Source organism: Bos taurus, chromosome 3, assembly GCF_002263795.3.
Source record: "Bos taurus isolate L1 Dominette 01449 registration number 42190680 breed Hereford chromosome 3, ARS-UCD2.0, whole genome shotgun sequence".
Taxonomy (NCBI): domain Eukaryota; kingdom Metazoa; phylum Chordata; class Mammalia; order Artiodactyla; family Bovidae; genus Bos; species Bos taurus.
In genome coordinates this window covers 8,637,584-8,650,800 of record NC_037330.1, presented here as the reverse complement: position 1 = coordinate 8,650,800, position 13,217 = coordinate 8,637,584, and the positions used below count along the sequence as shown (strand labels likewise).

The 13,217-nt window shown below is 45.7% G+C and overlaps 2 pseudogenes; both read left to right on the top strand.

Annotated features, from left to right (window-relative positions):
- The first annotated feature begins 2,862 nt into the window (after positions 1–2,862).
- LOC100138220 (voltage-dependent anion-selective channel protein 2-like) lies at positions 2,863–3,515 on the top strand (annotated as a pseudogene).
- A 4,151-nt stretch (positions 3,516–7,666) lies between these two features.
- Positions 7,667–12,962, top strand: LOC790169 (large ribosomal subunit protein uL13-like; annotated as a pseudogene).
- Positions 12,963–13,217: the final 255 nt, after the last annotated feature.

Sequence of the window (13,217 nt, the reverse complement as noted above, 5' to 3'; positions counted from 1 at the left end):
TTAGAATCAAAGTGCTCACATATCTGAAACGAAGAGTGACCCATAGCTGCTGGCCAGTGGGATTGTATGAACGCAGGGTGCTTGCCCTCTCCACCTTTCTCTTCCCCATTTTGTGCCTTTGTGCCCTGTAGATCAATTTCTCTCACACTGAACATCCCTGTGCACCAAAAAATAGGAAACAGGGAGGAAAGTTAAGAAGGAAACTATAGAAAAAGAAGCAAGAGTACTGACCATGAGGAGAAGCAGGGGAAAGTGAGGGAAATATTAGGAGGTAGTGACTGCAGCCAAGGGATCATCCCAATACAGGACAGCCTAAAATGGGGAGACAGGGTGGAATTTGAGGCTGGATTGTGTGTAATGACAGGTTGGAAATTGTTAGATGGTGGAGGAGGTTTGGAAGAATCAAAAGAAGGAATAAATAATTGATTCTGAGAGACTACTGCTTTTTTTAATTCAGATGCATCACCAAAGAGGAGTCCTTGTCAACAGAACTTAAAATGTACTTAAGGCTAAAAAAGAAAATTGACAGTATGTGTGTGCATAGAGAGAAAATGAAATGTTTCCCCCTTCCTCACCTCACATCCAGCCCAGCTTCTCCAAGTGAATTTTTATGTCTTATGCTAAAAAGAAAACTTCATTGTAAAAATTAACACATACAGAGAAGGATATAAAACAAAAATATACCATTTAATGGGTTTTTAAAAGCAAATGCTATGGATTCACTAACCTCCATAAGAAATAAAATTTTGTCAGAACTCCAAACTTGTTCCTTCCAGATGACAAATCCCTTTTGAGACATATCCTTCAAGATCATTTGCAGATACAAAAACCTCCAATCGGTAGAAAAAGTTAACCATATGCTGATACAAGCAGGTAGAGTCCGGATCACTGAAACCAGAAGATTGATGACATTGACCCTCAACTACCTCACTAGCAACCAATCAGAAGAACGTCCTCTAGCTGATCCTGCACCACACAACATTCTTACTCACCCTGTCTTTAAAACCCTTTCCCTGAAAACCAGTGGGGAGATCAGAGCTATGGGTGGGGGAGGAGGGTGACGTTAGCTACCCAAACTTCTTGCTGTCGCCTGAAGTAAATGCTGCACTTTCCTTCACCATCATCCTGTGTCAGTAGATTGGCTTTTTTGCACACAGGCCAGCAGACTCAAATTTGGTCCAGTAACCCCTTGACATGAGAAGACAGAAATAAGGCAAGAGGTAACTAAAATAAACAGAGGAAGAAAAAATAAATTAGCAGGAAGGAAAATCAGGAATGAGCTAGTAAGGAACAAATTTTCTTTTTTCCCTACTTTTCTTTTCTTTTATTGGGCTCCAAAATCACTGCAGATGATTTTGACTGCAGCCATGATATTAAAAGACACTAGCTTCTTGGAAGAAAAGCTATGACCAACCTAGACAGCATATTAAAAAGCAGAGATATTACTTTGCCGACAAAGGTCCACCTAGTCAAAGCTATGATTTTTCCAAGAGTCATGTATGGATGTGAGAGTTCAACCATAAAGAAAGCTGAGTGCTGAAGAATTGATGTTTTTGAACTGTGGTGTTGGAAAGACTCTTGAGAGTCCCTTGGACTGCAAGGAGATCAAACCAGTTGATCCTAAAGGAAATCCGTCCTGAATATTCATTGGAAGGACTGATGCTGAAGCTGAAGCTCCATAATTTTGGCCACCTGATGTGAAGAACTAACTCATTGGAAAAGACCCTGATGCTGGGAAAGATTGAAGGCAGGAGGAGAAGGGGACGATAGAGGATGAGATGGTTGGATGGCATCACCAACACAATGGACATGAGTTTGAGTAAGCTCCGGGAGTTGGTGATGGACAGGGAAGACTGGCGTGCTACAGTCCATGGGGTCACAAAGAGTTGGACATGACTGAGCAACTGAACTGAACTGAGTAAGAACAAATATTTAATAAGGAGGTTAAAAAATAGAAGACACCAGAAAAACAAAACAAATGCAGTTAACCCTGGAGCAAAGCAACTTTGAACTGTACTGGTCTACTTACACATGGGTTTTATTTTCCAATAGTAAATAATGTAGACTATACAATTTATGACGTTGAATCTGCACATGTGGACCACAAACACAGAGGAACCTCAGATGTGGAGGAATTAGGGGTACAGATGATCAACTATAACTTACATGTAGATTTTAGATTCTGAGGAAGAATGGTGCCCACAACCCACATGTTGTTCAAGGGTCAACTGTACATTAACAGTAGCTTACCAACCACCACACAAGTCAGGTTTAGCCAGGAACACCCATGAGGTTTTCAGTTCACCCTTCTCCAGGCCATCTTCCTCTCAAGCCATAGCAAGCCCATGGCCTCAGCTGTGGCTGCACTCTGTACCTTCAGGAGACACCAGACTACCCCTTCTCATAGTCCTGAAACCAACACACTGAGCTGTGGGCAAACAATGTGTGTTCCTCTCTCACGGGCTGACCTTGGCAAATCTGCCAGAGATATTTTCAAGGAAGGACTGGTTTCAGGTCATCTGGATGAGAAAACAATGTCATGCACAGACACAAAGTTTTCGACATCTGGATTATCTAATACAGACACCAGTCAAGTTCCCGGGACTGGAGAAGGGAATGGCTACCCACTCCAGTACTCTTGCCTGGAGAACCCCAGGGGCAGAGGTGCCTGGCAGTCCACAGTCCATGGGGCCTCAAAGAGTCAGACATGACTGAGCGACTATCACAAGCCCCTGGGAACTTGGAAAGCAGACACGTACACAGTGTGACCTGTCACAGAGCAGCGCAACCTGACAGAGCTCTGGGGGCAGAACCGAATTGCCAGTGAGGACCGGATTAGACAAGGCTTGAGTCTGAGACTCGATGCTGCCTTCTCACACTACCACGGTAAAGAATAGGAACATCAAGTCTTCTTACAAGAGGGAGTCTATACACCTTGGTTGTGATGTTGCAGATTTTGCCGGACCTGCAATCCATGCTTCAGCTGTCTTTGACTGTGAGGGCTGGCTTGCTGGGTTCCATGACCTGGGACAGTGCCAAATCAAAGCTAACAAAGAATAACTTTGCAGGGCACTACAGGACTGGGGACTTCCAGCTAAACACAATGTCACTGATTCTGGGGACAGAATTTGAAGCATCAATGTATCAGAAAGAAATTCATCTTGACATTTGGGTGAATGTTGCTCAGACGTTAGGTACCAGTTGCACTCATTTGGGCATTACAATTAAATATCACTTGGATCTCACTGCTTCTGTTTCTGAAAAAAACCAACAACTCTAGTTTAGTTGGAGGAGGACATACTCAGCCTCTGTGCCTGGTGTGAACCTAACACTGTCCTGGTAAACAGGAAGAGCATACTGCCTGGAGGCCACGAACTTGACATTTCTCTGGGGTTGGAAGTTCATCCAGCTGTAGAAACCTCCGGAAAGGGATATCAGAAGATTGGGTCTTAACACAATTACCCTGTGACCAGTAGGATTAACTACCCCTCCTGGGCTTCCAGGTGGTACTAGCGGTAAAGAACCCACCTGCCAATGCAGGAGGCATAAGAGATGCAGGTGCGATCCCTGACTCAGGAAGATCCCCTAAAGGAGGGCATGGCTACCCACTCTAGCATTCTTGCCTGGAGAATCTCATGGACAGAGGAGACTGGCAGACTACAGTCCATGGGAAACCAAAGAGTTGGACTCGACTGAAGCGACTTAGCATGAACCACACACCCCTGAATGCCAGTGATCAAAACAAAGGATGATCTACACAAGAACCATATTTTAAATGTTTAGACAATTTCATATTACCTGGTCTCTTGTAAAATTGGTTATCTACCTAGCTATCAATGTTGCATTCATGGAACATTTTTAAATGCATTCACCTTGCATTTTTAAATCTGTTTAACTGTTAAATGTACTAACCACCAAAATGAAACTGACCTTTGTGAAAATTGTTTTTAAAAAAGTAAAGACAAAACCCTCTATCCAGGGTTGCTCAGCCACAGCACTGTTGACGTTCTAGATCACTCTGCATTTGGGAAGGCGTCCTGTACTACGTCCGGTGTTTCACAGCAGGGGCTGGCCTCCACCCAGTAGTGCTCGTGTCACCCCATATCAACTGGCGTCTGCAGTGGATGCATCGAGAGGCAGCCTTCACATGGGGATCTGAGGATTGCTCCTGGTTCGCTTCAGTTCAGTTCAGTCGCTCAGTCGTGTCCGACTCTCTGAGACCCCATGAACCGCAGCACGCCAGGCCTCCCTGTCCATCACCAACTCCCGGAGTTCACCCAAACCCATGTCCACTGAGTCAATGATGTCACCCAACCATCTCATCCTCTGTCGTCCCCTTCTCATCCTGCCCTCAATCTTTCCCAGCATCAGGATCTTTTCAAATGAGTCAGTTCTTCACATCAGATGGCCAAACTATTGGAGTTTCAGCTTCAACATCAGTCCTTCCAATGAACAGCCACAACTGATCTCCTTTAGGATGGACTGGTTGGATCTCCTTGCCGTCCAAGGGACTCTCAAGAGTCTTCTCAACACCACAGTTCAAAAGCATCAATTCTTTGGTGCTCAGCTTTCTTTATAGTCCAACTCTTGCATCCATACATGACCACTGGAAAACCCATAGCCTTGACTAGACCTGGTAGATCAGGTCAAATTTGAGTCGAGGTGGAGGACACTCAGCTAGTTGTCAGTGAATTGCTTGATGTTGTGAGAACCTACCCCAACACACAGATGTTGCAATTAGTGCTAAAATCATTTTAGGGACACTGCCCTAAGGAATAAAGGACACAGCAGGTGTGACCTCAATCTTTTTTTCCTACTGAATCTAAATAATAGTTATCTTTTCTGCTCTAAGATGTTTATGTTGAGGGCTTAATTTGACTGACCAATAATGGTAGAGTAGGAAAATTAAGGAATGGCATCCCCTGTTCTTTATCTCCCTCAGGGAGTCCAAAGAAAGAGGAGCAAACTTGTGTCTGGGACCCAAGACTTGAAGTTCCAAACTCAGAACATCTAAAATGGAAATCAACCCAAAGAAGGCATTATTGTAAAACCTCCGTTTAGGTCTCAGTCAATTTGCAAAATGAATTCAGAGAAACTCAGAACCACAAAGTGATGTAATTTATTCCCTTCCCTTCCTTGTTAGCATTCCATTTTTCCATCTCTGAGTATCTGGGCTTAGGAGCTTCCTTCCGCGTCTCACACCACACAGCTCTCAGCGGTAGAACAGGAGCACAGCTGCCTCAGTGATCTCCCGGCTGGAGCTGTAACCCTGGTGAGCTCCATATCCGTTCCAGTCAAAGGAGGAGAAATCCCCACACTGCAAGGGACTGCTGTCTGAAAAGTATCCTCCTCCACCGAGGCAGTGCTGAGGGGCAGGGAGAAGACACAGTGAGGGGTTGGCTGTGGACACCAACAAGCTCTGAATCTTCGAATCAGAATCTTTAGTCTGTTCCTGGAATCTTTAGTCTGTTCCTACTTTGCTTTGTTCCCCTGTCCATAAAACCCACTCCTCCAGTAGACTCTGAAACCATGTACTTCTCTGAATTCCTTTCCAACTTCCCTCATATTAACCCTCAGGGCTGCTAGCCTACCTTTCCCCATAAATGCTTTTCCTCAGGGCTCTGTCCACACCTCACTATCTGGATGATGGCTCATCTTCATAAACCAGGGCCCCTTGTTTGTGTTGCTACCACAGGTGGTACCTCATGAAGATTGCCATCATGCATTTATATCTCTGTCCCGCTTCATCTGATTTCCTTAAAGACTCTGTCAGCTATGCATGTCTAGTATCTGTTGCTTTGTAAGTACCTGTCATGCATTTTGAAAGATCAGTTTTTGCAGGGGTACATGCAAATGGGGCTTTCCAGGTGTCCCAGTGGTAAAGAATCTGCCTACCAATGCAGGAGACGCCAGAGACAGGAGTGGGATCCCTGGGTCGGGAAGATCCACTGTAGTAGGAAATGGCAACCCACCCCGGTACTTCCGCCTGAAAAATTCCAAGGACAGAGGAGCCTGTCTGGCTACAGTCCATGGGGTTGCAGAGAGCTGGACACGACTGAGCACACACACACAGCTCACGGCACATGCAAATGGGCACGGATGCACGGGATAGAGCTCCATGGAAGCCAGAGTGGGGGGAAAACACCCTACCTCCCAAAGCCCACGTCTGTATTATCCTCTGAATATAAGCGAGAGGCCCTTCCACAAGGCCGCAGCTGCTGCCTCTTGACTGACACGTGGACAAACTAATAATTGCAGGGAGGAGTGAAGATGTCCTTGACTTCAGGGTCATGTTTCTCAGAGTGACAGGTGTGGGAGGAAGATGTGCTAAGTGAACTTTATTATTCTTAGAGCTCTGACTCCCTCTTTCTCCTCCCCCTCAGCCAAGACATGACCCTCAAAGACAGTGTCCAGTCACCACAACTATGGTGCTCTCTTCTATAAGACTGGAAAAACAACAAAAATGTAAAGCTTCTACAAGTTAATGTGAATATTGGAGAATAACTTCATGACCTCAACATATGGAAATACTTCTTAAATACAATATAAAAGTACTAATCATACATGAGAATACAAACAAATTAGACTTCAGTACAGGAAATTATGTCCAGCGGTCAAAAGAGAAAAACTTTCAATTATGAAATAGGTCCTGGGGATATAGTGTACAGAATGGTAACTAACACTATATTGTACATTGACAAGTTGTGAGAGAATAGATAATTTCTCATCACAAGAAAAAAAATTGTAACTACATATGCTTGTGGGCGTGGACTAGACTTATTATACCGATCATATGCAGTGTATAAAAATATAGAATTATTATGGCATACACTTGAAATTAATATAATGTTAAATGTCAATCAAATTTCAATTAAAAAGTGATAGTAACACTTTAAAAATTATGTTCACGAAGTATCAGCAAAAGAGTAAAACTACAAGCCACGGAGAAGCATAGCATCATACTCCATAGGGTGGGTACCCGCTCATGCACACACACAGACAGGTTGTTGTCTGTGTTGTCCAACAACTCACTTGCTCATTGTTGCAGCTGGTGACTTTCATTCCAGCACATGGGCATTGGCTGCTCTCTCATGGTCACTGCACATTATATGAGATTCAGATTCTCTAAGTGCAGAGTTCCTCTCCTGGACCCAATCTTTCAGAGAATAAATTCTCTGATAGGAAAAACTCTTGCTGTTTCTTGACAAGACAAATTTGTCAGCCTGCTTGGCAAACAAACTTTCTGTGCAGCTGCCTCCTGGCCCTCTTGCCATTCTTCTGTTGGGATTGAGGCTCAGGAAACCAGCACAAGAAAATTCTGAAACTCTGGCGACTGCTATGAATAATGAATTTCCTTGCCACACTGCCAGGAAATTCCTGTTTTCTGCCAGCATCTATGAAACTGTGAGTGGCTAATTCTTTAGCTTAGAAAAAGGGGAAAATCTTACACTCATCACTGCTCAAGAGTCACCAGGATAAACAGAAGAGATGGGCGCACTGTTCTTTATCTCCATTACGGGGATCTGTTCAGCTTAAAAGTGTTTAAAATGAGAGGATCCTGGATTGGTTTATTACTGACTACCTGCTTCACCACAACTTTCTTAGGTTTCCTTGCTGCTTTGAGGCAGGAAAGATTGGAAAGGGGCACAGGTTCTGCTCTTGCAAAATGTCTCAGGAGAACGGGATGCTGCTAAAGGATGCAAGTATAATTCTCTAACAGTCTGAAGCTGCTCACACCAGCCTTCCAGGCCATCACCTCCCAGTCCCTGCCCACTTTACCAGTTCATCACTGGACTGTGAAGCCACAAAGGTCAGGATGCTCTCGGGTAAGACTAGCTGACCATGATCTAGTACATGCTTGACACTTGCATTCTTCTGCTCAGCTAATTAAAAATAAAAAGTATCATTACTTCTACTGTGACCTTTGGACTTGAGAGGATGGAAAACTAGACAAGGTTGCTCGTTGCCACAACCCTCACCAGCTCCTTCTGGGAACCCCGAGGCCAAGGCAATAGGAGCAGGAGCAACTGGAAGGAAGCGCTGTCTTCTCCATAGCTCCCCTGAGCTCCCTGAGCTCCCTCAGCCACCCAGAGGCATAGAGTGGGGCCCCAAGACATGCATTAGCTTCAGATCAGATCCAGAGAGGCCAGGCAAGCAGCACGCAGACCACAGTTCTGTCAGCTGCAAAATGTGACTTCTCTGCATCTGCACGACTCCCTCTCTGGGCCAGAACATCAGCCTCCTACCCAGCTCTGCTCCCTCTGCTCTACCTGGGTGCACACCTGCGTGAGCTGAAGAAGCAGCAGCTCCTGAGTGACTTACCTGCACTGGGACCTCTGGTGGCCACAGAGAGGAACAGCAGGAGGCAGAATCTGGGCCGTGTCCTCTCAAGGACATGCAAACGGTGATTCCATTCATTCTCTTGCCCTCATCTTGTTCCGTCAACTTCCTAGTAAGGAAAACTCAACAGAAAGTGATGGCTTTCTAGGCATTCTGGAACCTCCTGAAATAGCCCCCACGCCATCCAACCCTACGAAGCCTTAAGGGGCCATGCATTTCTTTCTCTGAATCTCTTCATCCCTGAGACTAAGACCAGGGAGCTGGAATTGTGGTTCCTCACACACCCGGATCTTGTCTCAGACTCAGAACAGATTCGTCACTTCACAGAGAGCTCCCTCCTTCCATCCTCGCAGATGACAGGAGCAGAGAGTTCCCTTCCAGGTGGAGACTTAGAGTACCGCCTCTGCAGAGAGTCTGAGGTGGGTGAAATGCTGAGCCTTTGGGGAGAGCAAAGTGTGGGCCCTGCCCATCCCAGCCCACATTGGGCCACAGGCCCCACCGTCGAGCTGTCTTCCCTTGAAGGTTCCTGAGGCTCGGCCCCGGCAATGAGAAGGAATGAGTGACTGTCTGGAGGGGCAGGAGGCAGCACTCTTGGGCACACAGATGACACTCACCATGAGGAGGGCGAGCCCTGCGGGGTCAGAGCACACACAGTGCTCCCTTCCTAACAGACTCTCGGGATGGACGGGACCTCACGGTTCTCCCCTGCAGCCTGTCCTGCTCCCACCTGAGTCAGGTGCCCCAGGGCCTCACACACCTCTGTCAGGTCGTCATCCTTCCAGTCTCTCCTGAAACTTCTCCATGAAGCCTGCCCTGACACCCCCACCCCAGGCAAGGCTGATGGATGCTTCACTGTCCTACTACTGGACTTTCTCCAACCCCCAATTGTGGCATGCCACACTGTCATGTATTTCTTTTATTTACTTTTGGGTTAGAAATAATTGAAAATTTACAGAACATTGCCAAAATAACAATATTACTTTAAAAAATCCGTATAGTTTCTACCTAAATTCATCTTTGTTTTGAAAAATAAATATTCACAGGAAATGTTTACAGGGTGGAGGAGGGTTAGTAAGAATGTGAATTATATTTTTTCGTATTTCACCCTGTTTGCCTTATCATGTATTCCCTCTCTCTAAATGCACACACAAACTCACAAACTCACTGTGCTTCCTTCTAGATGTGCCTGCGAGTCCTCCCAGAGCAGCAGCACCCCCACCCGCCTCACCTGTGCTGCCATGACCTGAGGTCTGGGGAGGGTGGCTGGCCTGGCCTCTGCAGCTCCACACCTCACATCTCCGGTACATTCATTTTGTACCAGAAGTAATTTTGAGAAAGTATTCTGTTGAGACAGAGCCTTCCTTGCTCCTGGAGGAGTGGCCATCCCACACCCACCCACCTGTGCCACAGAGCAGGAGGCCCAGTCAGCTGCCCGAGCCACAGAGAGCCCGCTCCCAACACTGCAGTATTTTTGTTTCAAAGGTCATACGTCCTCATTCACTCACCTGGCCCTTCAGGTACCTTCTACTCTCCCAGTGCCAGGGCCAGACCACAGGGGTTTCCTGCTGCAGGAATTGGGGACTGGGAACAGCAAGAGGGACAGTAGCCTGGGGACAGGGTTACCATTCTCTACTTTGTGGAAAGCCCCCCTCAGATGCACTGGGATTCTTCACTCTGCCTCACCCTGCCTTTTTAGGGCAAATAACACAGCAGAACCACGTGGGTATTTTAGCATGTATGTATAAAAAGAATTCTAATTTGCCAAAGAAAGAGAGAAAGACAGGCAGAGTGATCATACATCACAGAGTTCCTGAGGCTTTTCTTCATTGCGTTCTTTTTTTCCTGGTCCTTATCTTTCTGAATTGGCATATAGCAACTCGTGTGTTGGCACTTTCATCTTTGCCTCAGGTTTCCATGTGTGGAGGACACAGGCTAAGATAAAAAGCATCAGAAGTGGTGCTGGAAACAGGCTGTCAGGATGGGCTTTAGCATCACATTTCTCACATACCTGAAAGGAAGAGCAACCCACTGCCGCTGGTCAGTGGGATTATGAGAACGCCTGGCACTTGCCCTCTCCACTTTTCTCTTCCCCATTTTGTGCCCTTGTGCCCTGTAGATCAATTTCTCTCATCTCTGAACTTCCCGTGCACCAGAAGTTAGGAATCAGGGAGAGAAGCTAGGAAGGAAACTGTAGAAGCAGCAAGGAACATTAAAGCACTGGCCGTGAAGAGGAGTTGGGGAAAGCGAGGGAGATGCTAGGAGGTGGGGATTGCAGCCAACAGATCTTCCAGTACAGGACAGGCTCAGCTGGGGAGACGTGGAAGAGTTTGTGGCTGGACTGTGTGGGGAACATGCTGGAAATCTTTACAGGGTGGAGGAATGCTCAGTTCAGTTCAGTCACTCAGTCATGTCCAACTCTTTTTGACCTCATGAACTGCAGCACGCCAGGCCTCCATGTCCATCACCAGCTCCTGGAGTTCACTCAAACTCATGTGCATTGTGTCAGTGATGCCATTCGACCATCTCATCCTCTGTCATCCCCTTCTCCTCCCGCCTTCAATCTTTCCCAGCATCAAGGTCTTTTCCAATGAGTCAGTTCTTTGCATCAGGTGGCCAAAGTATTGGAGTTTCAGCTTCAGCATCAGTCCTTCCAATGAATATTCAGGATTGATTTCCTTTAGGATGGACTGGTTGGATGGCCTTGCTGTCCAAGGGACTCTCAAGAGTCTTCTACAACACCACACTTCAAAAGCATCACTTCTTCAGCTCTCAGCTTTCTTTATAGTCCAACTCTCACGTCCATACATGACTACTGGAAAAACCATAGCTATGACTAGATAGACTTTGTCAGCAAAGTAATGTCTCTACTTTTTAATATACTGTCTAGGTTTTTCATAACTTTTCTTCCAAGGAGCAAGCATCTTTTAATTCCATGGCTGCAGTCACCATCTGCAGTGATTTTGGAGCCAAAAAATAAAGTCCCTCGTTGTTTCCATTGTTTCTGCATTTATCTGCCATGTAGTGATGGGACCAGATGCCATGATTTTGGTTTTCTGAATGTTGAGTTTTAAGCCAACTTTTTCACTCTCTTTCACTTTCATCAAGAGGCTCTTCAGTTCTTCTTTGCTTTCTGCCCTAAATGTGGTGTTATCTGCATATTATTGATATTTCCCTGGCAATCTTGATTCTAGCTTGTGCTTCATCCAGTCCAGCATTTCTCATGGCGTATTCTTCATATAAGTTAAATAAGCAGGGTGACAATATACAGCCTTGATGGACTCCTTTCCCTATTTGGAACCAGTCTGTTGTTCTATGTCCAGTTCTAACTGTTGCTTCCTGACCTGCATACAGATTTCTCAAGAGGCAGGTCAGGTGGTCTGGTATTCCCATCTCTTGAAGAATTGTCCACAGTTTGTTGTGAACCTCACAGTCAATGTAAAAGAGTAAATAAATATTTGATTATGAGAGAGTATTGTTTTTTGTGAATTTAGATTCATCACTAATCACCAGTCCACAACAGCATAATTCAAAATCTACTTTAGGAAAAAAAATTGTCAGTCTGTGTCTGTGGAGAGAGAATAGTGTGACTTAAAGCTGCCCCATTCCAAACTTGCATCCAGTCCAGCTTCTCCCTGTGAACTATTTAGGTTTTATTGTTTAAAAAAATACTTTATTATAAAAAATTAATACACTTACAGAAAAGGATTGGAAGCATAAATAGACAGTTTAATGAATTACAAAAGTAAACAGCTATAGACTCAGTATCCTGTTTAAGTAACAAAAGTTTCTTTCCCACACAACTGCCAAAGACGGCAGAAGGGCAGGTCCTGGTGTTTGATAGCTGAGGCCATCTCCTGGCCTACCTGGCAGCCACCCTGGCCAAGAAGGTGCTTCTGGGCCAGAAGGTGGTATTCCTGCACTGCTGGGGAATCAATATTTCCTGGCAGTTTCTACAGAAACAAGTTGAAGTACCTGGCCTTCCTCTGCAAGCAGATGAACACCAACCCCTCCCAAATCCGAACCCTCAACTGCATCTTCTGGCTGACAGTGTGAGACATGGTACCCCCAAGACCGGGCAAGGCCAGGCCACTCTGGACCACCTCAAGGTACTTGATGGGATCCCACCACCCTATGACATGAAAAAGTGGACAGTGATGCCTGCCATCCTCAAGGTGACATCTTGACATCCATGTGCATCTGACACCTATGTGTAAGTTTTCCTGCCTAGGGCACCTAGCTCATGAGGCTGATTGGAAGTATGAGGCAGTAGCAGCCACCCTGGAGGAGAAGAGAAAGAAGAGCAACATCCATTAGTGGAGAGAGGGAGGGGGAAGCAGCTCATGAGGCTACAGAAGCAAACTGAAAAGAACATAGAGAAGAAAACTGACAAATTCACAGAGGTCTTCAAGACCCAGGGATTCCTAGCCTGAGACCCATAAACCTGACTGTTGAGTTTTCAAGAGAAAAGAAACAGAAGTTTGCCAGGACTCCAAACATATTCCTTCCAGATGACAAATCTCTTCTGAGCCATATCCTTAAAGATGATTTGCAGATAATGAAACCCACAACATATGGAAGAAGGTAACTGGGGGCTGACCACAAGTAGGTGGGCTCCAGATCAGTTGGAGAAGGTTGATGATGTTAAGTCCCAATTACCCCACCAACAACCAATCAGAAGAGTGTCCACCTGTTGATCTTGCATACAGCAACCCTCTTACCTATCCTGCCTTTAAACACTTTTCCCTGAAAGCCAGTTGGGAGTTCAGGGTCCAGGATTTGAGCATTAGCTACCCAAACTCCTTGCTTAGAGTCTGCAGTAAATGCTGCACTTTCCTTCACCACAATCCTGCATCAGTAGATTGGCTTTACACATCTAG